The sequence below is a fragment of the Zonotrichia leucophrys genome, unplaced genomic scaffold (assembly GCF_028769735.1).
Source record: "Zonotrichia leucophrys gambelii isolate GWCS_2022_RI unplaced genomic scaffold, RI_Zleu_2.0 Scaffold_66_255841, whole genome shotgun sequence".
In the NCBI taxonomy this organism is placed as follows: Eukaryota; Metazoa; Chordata; class Aves; order Passeriformes; family Passerellidae; genus Zonotrichia; species Zonotrichia leucophrys.
Window position 1 is genome coordinate 145,321 of NW_026992271.1, and position 13,763 is coordinate 159,083.

Genomic DNA, 13,763 nt, shown 5'->3' on the forward strand with positions numbered 1-13,763 from the left:
TAAAACTCTCAGACTTACTGCTTTCTCTCCCGTTCATGTTCAGTCCGTTGCAGTTCTTTTTGCAGAGTGCCGCCTCCCAGAGTGCCCCCTCACAGTTGCCGCCCTTGGCCTGAGCCTGCCCCTTTCCCTCAGGGTTCCCGCCCTTTCCCTGCCCCCTTTCCCCTCACGGTTCCACCCTTTCCCTGTCCCCTTTCCCCTCACGGTTCCGCCCTTTCCCTGCCCCTTTTCCCATCATGGTTCCCACCCTTCCCCTGCCCCCTTTGCCCTCACGGTTCGACCTTCGGGAACAGGGGAGGAGGAGGAGGAAGAGGCTGAGCGGCAGCAGGAGCATCTGGAGAAGGGGAGAGGGAACCCTGGAGTCGCCGCAGCCCTGGGAGCATCACCCCCCTGGGAGCAGGTGCCCGGGGGTGGGGGAGCTCGGCCCAAACCTACTGGGGGGTGCCTGGGTTTGGGATTTTTTGCAGGGGAAGTTTGGAGCTGGCAGGGCTCCAAAGTCGAGCCACAGATGGCCCTCGGGGGGACATCCGGGGTCCCCAGGAGGTGTTTTTGGAGAGTCCCAGGGCCAGCAGTGGCTGCTCCCAGTATGAGCCCAGTCCCTCCCAGTCATTCCCTATGATGATGCAATTTGATCCCAGCACAGTCCCAGTTCTTCCCAATTTCATCCAGTGTGTTGCCAGTTCTCCCAGTTGTCCCTAGCATAGTCCTAGGCACTCCCAGTATGATCCCAGTCTCTCCCACCAGGTCCCTAGTCCTTCCCACTTGCCCCCAGCGTGTTCCCAGTTCCCCCAGCACATTCCCAGTGGCTCCTGGTCCGGTCCCAGTCACCACCCATATGGGCTCAGACACTCCCAGTATATCCCAGTTGCCCTGAACATTCTCATAGTCATTGCCAGGCACTCCCAGTTACCTTAGGGTGGTTCACTTGCCCCCTGTTTTATCCCAGTTGCTCCCAGTTCCTCTAATTATGTCCCCTGTTGGCTCCCAGCATGGGCCTGGTAGCTCCCAGTAACCCCCAGTCAGGGTCCAATCACACCCACTCTGATCGCAGTATGATTGTAGCCACTCCCAGTATGATCCCAGTCACTTGCAGTCTAATCCCAGTTGCTCTCAGACACTCCCAGTACGATTTCAGTGTCCCCGGTGTTATCCCAGTTGCTCCCTGTCAATGCCAGCATGACCCCAGTAGCCTCCAGTATGATCCCAGTGTCTCTCCTAGTTTATCCCAGTTGCTTCCAGCTTGTTCCCAGTCACTCCCACTTCTTCCCAGTTGCTTTCAGCATCATTCCAGTTGCTCCCAGTCAATCCCTCCATGATTCCAGTCCCCCTCAGAGTGATCCCAGTTGCTTCCAGCATGGGCCCGGCTGTTCCCAGTGTGCTTCCATCACTTCCCTATGGTTACAGACACTCCCAGTATGGTCCCAGTTGAACCCAGTTGCCCCTGCTCTAGTCCCAGTCACTCCCCATATGATCCCAATCCCTCCCAGCATGGTCGCACTCACTCCCAGTTACCCCCAGTGTGGTCCCAGTTCTCCTCAGCATGGTCCTGGTTGTTCCCTGTGTGGTTCCAGTCATCTCAGTATGGTTACATAATGAGAGTTTTTGCAGATTGAGGAGATCTTGCTAGACAGTGGCCATATTCAGTCGAAGCACAATCCAGCCTGCTTGTACTAATGGACAATGGTCACGTACACTAACAATGAATAATGGACATATTCAGAAATGGGGTTGGTATATTCTTGAAAGAGATACAAGAAGAAGAGTCATCAGGACTCAGCAAGTTTGTCAGCAAGCTTGGGAAAGTAAGAAAAAAGTGAGTCATGGGTGGGTGTCCTGGGTTGACTAAATGATGCTTTTATCCCCAATTGTCTCATTCTGTTTATGCTGAATAATAAGTTTCACACCTTTAAGACTTGTTCCAGAGCGTGAAGGGGGGACAGAAGAAGCGGCAAGTTTTTTCAGACACTGCACTCACTCCTCCACATTCCTGCTCTGGACTGTGTTGTCTATGGATGGACAGACAGTGGGACAGAGGTCTCTTTTGCTTTTAGTTAGTTTAGCTAGCTGAGGCAAAGGAGACAAAGAAGTTCCCTGGACTGTGGGGTTTTTTCCCTTTTCTTTGGACCTGTTCAAAACTGCTCTGGACTGAATACCAGAAGAGCACCAGCAGCTCCAGCTGTGGCCACCGGGCTGGGCCTGGCCTGCGACATTTCCAGCACCAGAGGGACTGATCAGAGACTGAGAGAGCTGAGCTGCAACCCGGGGAGGGACTTTCTCAGTTTGTCATCTCTTTTGGAGCGGCAAGGGGTTTTATTGTTTAATATTGTTTAGGTTTTATTGTTTAATAAACAGGTTTTTTCCACCTTTCTCCAAGGAGGTATTTTCTCCAGGACTGGTTGGGGGGAGGGGCTGATTTAATCTGCTTTCCTACTGGAGCCCCTTTGGGATTCTCTTCCAAATTTGCTCTGAACCAGGACAAATACATCTATTGGTGCCCAATGTGTGGCTCAAGAAGGTGGAAAAAAGCTCTATTGATTGTATGTTGGTTGTGCTCACTCTCTAGTGAGTTAAAGCAGTCAGTAGCCATGTTGCTTGAATTCCTAATGTCTTTTGGGTTGTTGCCTTCAAGGCGTGGCGACCTGGTTCTTAGTCCGGCACAGTGGCCCTAACCCCAGGGTCACTCGGTCCATATGCTCCTGACACCAAAGTGGTGGACAGCAAATGGCGTTTATTGAGGGGTCTCAGGGGTTTATAATGGCTTGGGCAGTCAGTGTCATTTCCTTCTGCTCACGTCCGGCTGGGTGCGGCCGGGCACGGAGCAATGGTCTGACTGCAGGGTGGGGGGTGTCCTATCTAACCGTACAGCCCGAATTCTTCCGCACGCTTGTCCCTGACTCCCCACATTGGGGTGGAGGCCTTCATGTGGTTCTGGTCTCTAGAGCTTTTTGAGGTTTCAATACCTTTGTGGTCACTAGGATTATTGTCCATAAACCATAATTTTTACAGTAGTGCAGCACCGAATAGTTGTTGTACTGGCCTTGGTGACAATGATTTATAGGGCGTTTACAAAGATACTGGAGTCAGTTTATGATATTTATGGTTTATGGTTTCTTCATCCTACCCTGCATCCCAGTTCCAGTAGTATGTTTTGGGAATTTATTAGTAATTGCACCCAGTTTGTTAGAGGAGGAGCAGGGAATGAGGCTTTCCAGTCTTTCCTTTCCTTCTTCTCCTTTGAATCTGTTAATGCCACTTTTTGAGAATGTTCAGTTTCCCCTGAATGTTAAAGAGACCATCTTTTTGGTATTTAATCAAGTTTCCTCTATATGGTCTGCAGCTTCTCTGGAATCAGGGCTGAGACATCCAGAGGAGTTGGTGAGACCCTTGACCCAGAAGCAGATGCAGGCGTGAAAAATCCTGAGTGGTGTGGAGAATGGGAAAATACAGGCTAAACCCTCAAGGAATTTTCTGATCCTGTAGACTGGGATTTTCCACGGGAACAAATTCAGAACGCAGCTGAGGTGGGTAAATACCTAAAAATGAAGTGCCATGATCATTCTAAAGAGAAAAGGCTCATTGCAATAAGCTGGGCCCTGGCCTATGCTTATCCCACTCTGTTAGATACTGTCGGGCAGCAGACAGAGGCAGGGGGGCAGGGAGATATATCAGCAGCTATCCCAGTCAGGCTACAGCCAACAGCCCAGGCTCGAAGCCAGCAGCTAAACCAGATAGTGAGCCTAAGCCAGCAGCTAAACCAGACAATAAGCCTCAACCAATGGCTGTTGCTACCAGCACTAGAAGTGGGAAATGCACGGACAAGACCAATCGACCAGTGGATGATGATGATGATGATGATGATGATGATGATGATGATGATGATGCAGGAGAAGGAACCTCAATGCCTCCTGACATAAAATCAGGAGTCAAAGCAGCAGGTGCAAGATCAGAAGCCAATACTGACTCCTTTTCTCTGAAGGACCTTTGTGGCCTACAGAAGGATTACACCCGATGACCTGATGAATCCATAATTAGTTGGCTGGTCCGTCTCTGGGATGCTGCAGGCGAGGCTACAATTCTGGATGGCACTGAAGCCAGGCATTTGGGATCCCTGTCACAGGATCCTGTCATCGACCAAGGAATGATGAGGGGAACTACTCCACACAGTCTCTGGGCACGGGTCTTGGAAAATGTAGCACAAAGATACCTGTGTGCAGATGATCTCTATATGCAACAAACCCAATGGAAGACCATAAAGCAAGGGATCCAACACCTGAGAGAAATGGCAGTGGCAGAGATTATCTTCTCAGATGATGTAACAACTAGGAATCCAGACTTGGTACCATGCAGGTCTGGGATGTGGCGACAACTTGTACGACTTATGCCACACGAATATGCTTCTGCTTTAGCCATAATGAAGTGGGATGAGAGGGATGAGCCTGTGCTGGATATGGCAAAGAAGCTCCGAGCATATGCAGATGCTGTGCATGGCCCAACATGCCAGAATCACAGCAGTAGAAACATGTCTGCAGAAATTAGAGGACAAGATAGAGGAGAATCATAAGAAGTTCAGAGAGGAGATTAAAGAAGACCTTCTCCAAATTTCAGCAGTACAGATCAGAGGTTCTGGTAGCCAACACAGATGTTATCCAGATGACGAGAGAAGGTACACCCCACGAGCTGAGCTGTGGTTCTACCTGAGTGATTGTGGAGAAAACATGAGGAGATGGGATGGAAAATCTACTGCTGCTCTGGCACAATGGGTGCATGAATTGAAGGAAGCCACCAGAAGGAAAGCAGCTCCAGTTGCTCATAGCCAAACTGTCAGGTGTGATGATGATGATGATGACGTGTCCGATCCCCTTGAAGGAACATCCAAGACATATGCCCAGGGAAAGAAAGATAAGCAGGCTTAGAGGGGCCCCGCCTCTAGCCAGGTAGAGGCTAGGGAAAACCGTGTTTTCTGGTCTGTGTGGATTCGTTGGCCTGGCACATCAGAACCACAAGAGTATAAAGCTTTGGTTGACACTGGTGCACAATGTACATTAATCCCATCGAGACATGTGGGGACAGGGTCTGTTTCTATTGCTGGTGTGACAGGGGGATCCCAGGATTTCACTTTGGTGGAAGCTGATGTGAGCCTGACTGGGAATGAGTGGAAGAAACATCCTATTGTGACTGGCCCAAAGACCCTATGTATTTTGGGCATAGACTTCCTCCAAAGTAGGTACTTCAAAGACCCAAAAGGACTTAAGTGGGCATTTGGGATAGCAGCTGTAGTGACAGAGGGCATCCAGCAACTGAACACCTTGCCTGGACTGTCTGAGAATCCATCTGCAGTAGGAGTCCTGACGGGAGAAGAGCAACGAGTGCCAATTGCCACTTCCATAGTGCATCAACAACAGTACAGAACCACTCGAGATGCTGTGATGCCCATCCATAAGATGATCCAAGAGCTGGAGAGCCAAGGAGTGGTCAGCAAGAGTCACTCACCCTTCAACAGCCCCACTTGGCCTTTGCACAAGTCTGACAGAGAATGGAGATTGACTGTGGACTATCGTGGCTTGAATGAAGTGACTCCACTGCTGAGCTCTGCTGTGCTGGACATGCTGGAACTCCAGTACAAGCTGGAGTCCAAGGCAGCAAAGTGGTACTCCACTGCTGACATTGCTAACGCGTTTGTCTCCATTCCTCTGGCAGCAGAATGCAGGCCTCAGTTTGCTTTCACCTGAAGGGGCGTGCAGTGCACCTGGAACCAACTGCCCCAGGGGTGCAAGAACAGCCCCACCATCTGCCATGGACTGATCCAGGCTGCACTCAAAAAGGGTGAGGCTCCAGAACACCTGCAGTACATGGGTGACATCATTGTGTGGGGGAACACAGCAATGGAAGTATTTGAGAAAGGAGAGAGGATCATCAGGATTCTGCTAGCAGCTGCCTTTGCTATCAAGAAGAGAAAAGTCAAGGGATCTGCTCAAGAAATCCAGTTCCTGGGAGTGAAGTGCCAAGACAGACGGCATCAGATTCCCACTGAGGTCATCAACAATATGACAGCTACATCCCCACCAACTAGAAATAAGGAAACGCAAGCTTTCCTGGGTGCCATAGGTTTTTGGAGGATGCACATTCCCGAATACAGTCAGATCATAAGCCCTCTCTACCTGGTTACCTGCAAGAAGAATGAGTTCCACTGGGGCCCTGAACAGCAACAAGCCTTTGCCCAGATCAAGCAGGAGATCACTCATGCAGTAGCCCTTGGCCCAGCCAGGACAGGACCAGAGGTAAAGAATATGCTGTACTCTGCAGCAGGGAACCATGGCTTGTCCTGGAGCCTTTGGCAGAAGGTGTCTGGGGAGACTCGAGGCCAACCACTGGGATTTTGGAGTTGAAGATACAGAGGGTCCAAAGCCAACTACACTCCCGCAGAGAAGGAAATCTTGGCTGCCTATGAAGGAGTCCAGGCTGCCTCAGAGGTGATTGGTACGGAAGCACAACTCCTCCTGGCACCCCGACTACCGGTGCTGGGGTGGATGTTCAAAGGCAAGGTTCCTTCCACCCACCACGCCATTGACGCTCAATGGAGTAAATGGATTGCTCTTATCACACAGCACGCCCATATAGGTAAACTGAATCACCCTGGGATTTTGGAGATAATTACAAACTGGCCAGAAGGTGAGAACTTTGGTCTGACTGATGAAGAGGAACAAGAACCAGTGACACGTGCGTAAAAGGCTCCTCCCTATAACCAACTGCCCCCAGAAGAAACATGCTACGCACTTTTCACTGATGGTTCCTGTCGCATCGTAGGGATGAACCGGAAGTGGAAAGCAGCCATATGGAGGCCCACATGACAGGTTGCACAAGCTACCGAAGGAGAAGGTGGATCAAGTCAACTTGCAGAACTCCAAAACTGTTCAGCTGGCCCTGGACATTGCTGAGAGAGAGAAATGGCCAAAGCTCTACCTTTATACTAATTCATGGATGGTAGCCAATGCTCTGTGGGGATGGCTGGAAAGGTGGAAAAAGGCCAACTTGCAGCGTGGGGGAAAACCGATCTGGGCTGCTGATGAGTGGAAAGACATTGCTGCTTGGTTAGAGAAGCTACCTGTGAAAGTCCACCATGTGGATGCTCATGTCCCCAAGAGTTGGCTAATGAGGAACACTGAAACAACGAGCAGGTAGATCATGCAGCAAAAATGGAGGTGTGAAAGATAAGACTTAAATTGGCAACATAAGGGGGAGTTGTTCCTAGGTCAATGGGCCCATGATGCCTCAGGCCATCAGGCCAGAGATGCCACCTAAAAGTGGTCACAAGACCGAGGGGTGGATTTAACTATGGACAGTATTTCTCAGGTCATCCATGACTGTGAGATGTGTGTGGCCATCAAGCAGGGCAAGTGAATAAAGCCCCTGTGGTATGGTGGGTGGTGGTCCAAGTATAAGTATGGGGAAACCTGGCAGATTGACTACATCACACTGCCCCAGACACGCCAGGGCAAGCGCTATGTGCTGACCATGGTGAAAGCCACCACTGGATGGGTGGAGACCTACCCTGTGCCTCACGCCACTGCCCGGAACACCATCCTGGGCCTGGAAAAGCAAATCCTGTGGAGATATGGCACCCCTGAGGGAACTGAGTCAGACAATGAGACCCATTTCAAGAATGGCCTTATCAACACCTGGGCCAGGGAACATGGTATTAAATGGATATATCATATTCCTTATCATGCACCAGCTGCCGGGAAAGTTGAATGATGCAATGGACTACTTAAAACAACCCTGAAGGCACTCGGCGGGGGGGACTTTTAGAAATTGGGAAATGAACCTAGCAAAGCACCTGATTGGTCAACCCAAGGTCATAAATAGAGCTGTCCTGCCATTTGACCTCACACAGTGGGGAGATAAAGTCCTGTTGTACACTAAAGTATGAGCGCTCATTCCCACTCCTCCCTCTAGAGGAGATATCTGCTGATAACAGGCTATTGAATGTCACTGAATGACTGATAAGAACTATAACATCCCATTGTGAGATGCTCTGCCCAGAGGGAGGAGCCAAGCATTGCTACCCACATATAATCCAGAGGTTTTTGAGACACCAGCACGGCTTTCTCCATGGGATTTCCCAGAGGAACAGCAGCTGTCTCTTCTTCTACTGGATCTTCAGAGGAAGAATACATCCTTCTTTACAGATCCCCCTTGCTTCAACAGAACCACACCTGACACTTCAGGAGGGCTGCAGCCACATTTCCAATTGGATTGCCACCAACACCCCACAGGGTGTCAGGCTGGGTTCTGACTCTGTCAGTGTTGTTCTAGTGTAATGCATTGTTTATTTTGTCCTTTATTTTTCCTTACCTTTTAAAGAACTGTTATTTCCTGATCCCATATTTTTGCCTGAGAGCCCCTTAATTTAAAATGTATAGCAATTCGGAGGGGTGGGGAGGGTTTACATTCTCCATTTCAGGGGAGGCTCCTGCCTTCCTTAGCAGACTCCTGTCTTTCCAAACCAAGACAAAAATCTTTGACTATACAGGATCTTTTGGATCCATTGTCCCCCAAACAGGTCAACAGGTGACCCTGTTGTAATGCCAAGTAACAAAGAGAAGCACAAATGACACAAAGAAAACATGGCCAAAGAGGAAGAGGAGAGGCCCAACGAGGAAAGGATGCGGTGAGACACTGGCACATCAAGTGAGGTGCACTCCCATAATCTCTAGGCTAGCAGGTCCTGGTCTCACATTCTTCTCTGGGTTCATTTAAATTTTATTTATTTATTTATTTATTTACTTTTTTTCATCTTAAAATATATATACAATTAAAAATATGTCATCAAATTTTAAAGATACAATCAAAACACATTAATTCAAAACTACATCTAAAGATCAGAACATATGTACAGCTGTAATTATGAAGCCTAACTCATCAATCCTATTCTTCGAACACTCTTCATACAGGTGGCAGCTTCTTCCTGAGCTTGGAGGACAGAGAGCTCTTCTGGATGGGAGGCGAGGACTTTGTGGGTGAGGGAACATCGAAAGTGTCCAGAGAAAACTTCTTGGTAAGACTGTAACCAGATCTGCAAAGTGGAGACACAAAGTGTAACAGAGGCCACCATGCAAACCTAAAGCATCTGAAGCTCCATATTTCCTGGGACATATTTCCTGCAGACTTCTAAACAGCTGCACAGGGAAACATGCTCCTGCTGGCAGACACTGAGGCAGGCCAGGGCAAAACCCTGAGCCACTTGCCCAGAGCTGGCACAGGCACAGCCTGGCCTCTGGGCTGCCCTGGGACAGCAGGGAGCCCAGAGCCCTGTGCTCTCCAGGAATGGCTCAGCTGCACATGCACCCTCCTGCTCCTCTCCCTGCCCCACAGCTCAGCAGCCCTACAGCTCCAGGGACACTGGCAACAGCACAGCTCCTTGCAGGGGCACATGCAGGGCACAGCTGTTCCCTGGCAATGTGCACAGCCTCTCTGGGCTGCCACAAGACCCTTCCTCCCAGCAGAGATTGGCCCAGCTCCCCCCTCACCTCTGTGTGAGGCTGAGCCATGATTGCCTTCACCTTGTCCTCAATCTGGAGTTGCTTCAGGCCCCCCATGCCATCACTAGGAAGGGCAATGGAGAGAGTGGGAGCAGATGCACACCCTTCCTTAGGATTTAGTCATTTTTGGAAGAGCTCAAAAGGCAAATCCAGAGGTGCCCAACTCAGCGCTTCCTCAGCCTTCTGGAGAACATCTTGCCTTCACCAGCCCAACATTTTGGAGAGGTTTTCCCGTATATGAGGAGGCTTGCTGACGGCACATTTCTTCAGCTGGGTGCCCATCACCTTGTAGAGGGCAGAGGCAAGCTTGGTGGCCACGGTGCGGACGTTGGCGCTCCGCACAGGCAGCGCCTTGTTCCCCAGGAAGGACCAGAGCACAGGCAGGGCGTCGCGCTGGATGACTTCAGGGCTCCTGGCATGAACCCCCTGCACAAGCACTGCCGGGACAGAGACACAGCTCCTTACCCACCAGCCTCAATGCAAACAAGGATCTACCTCTGCTTTTGCTTCTTGCCAGCCTCTCTGGCCAAGAGCAGCAAAATAGCACCCAGAGCCCCTTGATCCAGAAAAGGGCAAAGCAGCTGATCATCCTGGAAACAGAACCACCAGCTCCTCAGGACTAATTGCTCCAACCACAGCCTTGTCCCTGTGGAAGACTTCCTACCTTTACTAAATTATTTCACAATCTCTTTCTGCATGAACAATGAATGAAATGTCCAACTGCCTTTTATTTCCATTAAGAAGTTGTCTAAACCCACACTTGAAGATTTGGAAATGCACCATAGCAAGGAAATTGAGATATTTCTAATAAAAGGGACAATTCCATTTTTGTAACTTTGATGTCAAGTGCCAAATGTCTAATCTGGCTCTTCCCTTTACTCAGTGGCACACAGCAAAGGGCAGGATTAGAACACACCTCAAAACTCCAGCCCACCAGAGATGGCTGCTGCCTGACAGTTGGATGAGAAACATCAGTAACCAGCTGGTGTCTTTGGCAGAATGCTTTTGGGGCTTCCAACAAAGAGCTGTTTCAAACCTCAGGGTGTCTTAGAGAATTACCCAGACCCCATTGCTGTGGCATTTGAGCATCTCCACATTTTAATGCCACTTCCCCTCCCAATGGTAATGGCATTTTTTCTTATAATGTCCACTGAAATAGGGGCATAGAGAAAGAAAAATGCTACACAGGGGACTGAAATGTAACCAAAACACGAGTGTTTTCTCATATTGTCTCTGGAATCTCTCTGCTCATTTTCTGAACTGAACTGTATCAAACACAGACAAAAAGTTACTACCAACAGGCTTCTTGCATGGCAGATTTGGCTGAGAGATCAAAACCTGAAATACTCTGGAGACCATTCTTATTTTCTGATCAGACAAAATGTTATCTAGCAGCCATTTACTATTCTGTGGTGAAAGAGACTTCATTTTCTCTATGCTGTTAATCCACCAGCAGTCATCAACATTGAAAGAGCTCCTGCAAGTACCCAAAACCAATTCTGCTAAGCAGGAAAGGGTTATGGTACCCATTTTAAAATGGGAATTCATTTGAGTTTAAATGCAATTAAAGATATTGGTGGCTATTGAATGTGAGGAACAGCTGTCTGTTCCTATTAAATCTCAGAGAGAACATCTGCTTTTTCTTAAGTAGTCCTAATTTATGGTTAATTCCTTTATTTGAAAAAGAGATCAAAATTCCCTATTGCTGGAGATCTACTTTATTCAAATGCTCTTTAAAGGGCCTTTGACATTCCCAATTGCTGAACTTGCCCTTTTGAGATTCCTAATGAAGACACAAAGTGTATTCAACCTTGCATTCAAAGATGTTGGCATAGTTAGCAGTGGATTTAGCCCCAGTTAAAGCAAGGCTATCAATTGTCTTCTCTACTATATATTGGGATTATAATGTTTCCATTCCTTGGCTCTTGCAGGCATAGCAAGCTCCTCTGAGGAATCAATTATCAGCTGCATTTGTAGCATTTTGGACAGCACTGATGCAGGCAGACACTGTTTGCACACCCTGAAAGGCTCAGTCCAAGGCCACTGTGACAGCACAGGCAGGGAGCCTCAGCACTCTGCTTCTGTCCCTGTGCCCCCAGAGGCTGCCTTGCACTAAACCCACGCCTCTGATACCTCTGTTGAGTTCTGACCTAAGCTGTGACCCCCAGGCCCTGCACGGTTCAGCCTCAAAACTTTCCAAGGGAAAAACAAGAATTCTGTGAGGACAAAACAAACTGATGCCCTAAAACAGCATTGGCCACCATTCCCCTCAAAGATCACAGATGTCCGTGAGCTTCCCAGAGAGGAGCCAGCTGGGGCATTTTTAGCCCCTGCCTTTGTTGGAGGTGGTTCTGAGATGCCCCAGTGAGAGCTCAGCCCCAGGCCAAGCACTGCCCTCATCTCAGATGCTGCCCAGCTCTGCAGCAGCCAGGGAAAACCTGCCAAATCTACCTGCCTTGGCTATTGGGCAGCAGGGACAAGCTCAGCACCTCCCTGGAGGAGCTGCCCTGCTGTCTGCTCACAGGCATTTCCTGTAAATACTCCCTGGGAAGAGCTCTTGGCTCAGAAGGGGAGGCCATACCTGTGATACCCTCGGTGACATCCAGCAGAGCTTGGCCACTCAGGTGATTCCATTGGTAGCTGAACTCTTTCAGCAGTGACACTTTATCTACAAGGGAAACACATGTTTCTGCTCACTTTTCTCAGGTCATAGGAGAAAGGACAGTGGGGAGGGATAGGGCAGGGCCAACCCCATTTTATAAAATGAAGTACATTTCTGCGGATTTTGAATCCTTTTCTTCTTTCCTTCCAGCCTGCTTGGCAGGGTTTTAAATTCCAAAAGAAAAGCTCTGCTTTTACATTTGTAAATCCAAACTTTTCTGCTGCAGCAGGAGCTGTGTTAAAACATTTCACATCAGGGACCTCAGGAGTTAAGTCACATGGAAGCAGTGAAAAGGTTCTGCATTCCAGAGCAAAAAGGAAGAGCCCCATACTTGGGACACAGAAAGACACTGAGTCAGGCAGTTCCTGAGTTCACAGAGCAGCTGGGGAGGAGAAAGTGGAAACTCCTCTTGAAGACCTGCCTCTTCAACACTTCTTTTTCAGGCATATTCCCCCAGTGCAGCATTCTCAGAGCTGACATAAATCTGTGTGGCAAAGGAATTTAGAGCAGCCCTTGCCTATGTAGTTAATTGCTGTGGCCATTTTGCCCCATGCAAAACAACATGTGGAACAAGGCATCATTGACAGCTGGGTTTATACCTCTTTGTTCTAAAGAAATGAACTTGGTGAATCATAAGTTCCACTTTGAAAATAGAAGACAAAAAGTGGAAAATAGGCAGCTAATGCCTCTAATGTAGAGCCTTGCAGGTGGCTGCCCTCCAGAAGCTCTGATGAGTCAGCGTCCCTTCATGCCAACAGCAAAGCTGTTCATTTGGGAAGTCAGACGGGGCCCAAGCAAACTCCAAACCCCCTTTGCCTCTGAACTGTAGCAGAGCTGTAGCCCAGGACTTGCTCTTCAGACAAGCAGCACAGAGCCAAGGGCTCGTGGGACTGCTGGGAAATGCTGATCCCATTCCAGCCTGTTGGGGATGGTGCATAAGGACTGCACCTGCACAGCCTCTGGTGGGTGTCAGCTGCAGTGTTCCACAGACAAGAGCAGCTGTCAAGGCACTCAGCGCTCTCTTGTGCAGGAGAGACAGAGACGAAGTTGAGGAGAGTCCCTGCCAGGGCTCAGCCTTACCCAAATGAGCAATGGATTCTTCCAGTGCTTTCACAGCTGCCCCACGAACCCTGGGATCCTTTGAATTCAGGTTCTTTGTTATTCCTTCCACCAAACCAACGATCACCGGGCTCAAGGCATCTTTCAGGGCTCCTGTGATTTCAGCCAGCACATCCAGCGCCCTCTGCTTCACCTTCTTGTGGCTGTCAGATATTCTCAGGACAAAATAATCAAAAATCTGTGAAGAGAACAAGCAACGTGAAAGCTGGATTCAAATGTCCTTGTTTGAAGAGTGAATGTAGCAGTCAGCAATGTCAAAGACGAAAGTGATCCTTTCTGTCAGGTAAGCACTTGCTTGCACAGTTTCACTGTTTTCCTGTCGGCCACTCACTGGAATGGTGGCACAACTTCATGCTGGTTGAAAGATTTTCTTCTGTTTTCTGGAGGTTTGACTGGGGACGGAATAGTTCCTATGGTATTTCTCTCCATCTATAAATCATTAAATC

At 49.0% G+C, this 13,763-nt stretch overlaps 1 long non-coding RNA gene across 1 annotated transcript; it reads right to left on the minus strand.

Moving 5' to 3' along the window:
• Positions 1–9,892: 9,892 nt before the first annotated feature.
• Positions 9,893–12,513, minus strand: LOC135460626 (uncharacterized). Its single transcript, XR_010443268.1, has 3 exons — positions 12,309–12,513; positions 12,118–12,204; positions 9,893–9,973 (listed from the first exon to the last, which is right to left on the minus strand). It is a non-coding gene; the product is annotated as an uncharacterized LOC135460626 (long non-coding RNA).
• Between the last annotated feature and the right edge of the window lie 1,250 nt (positions 12,514–13,763).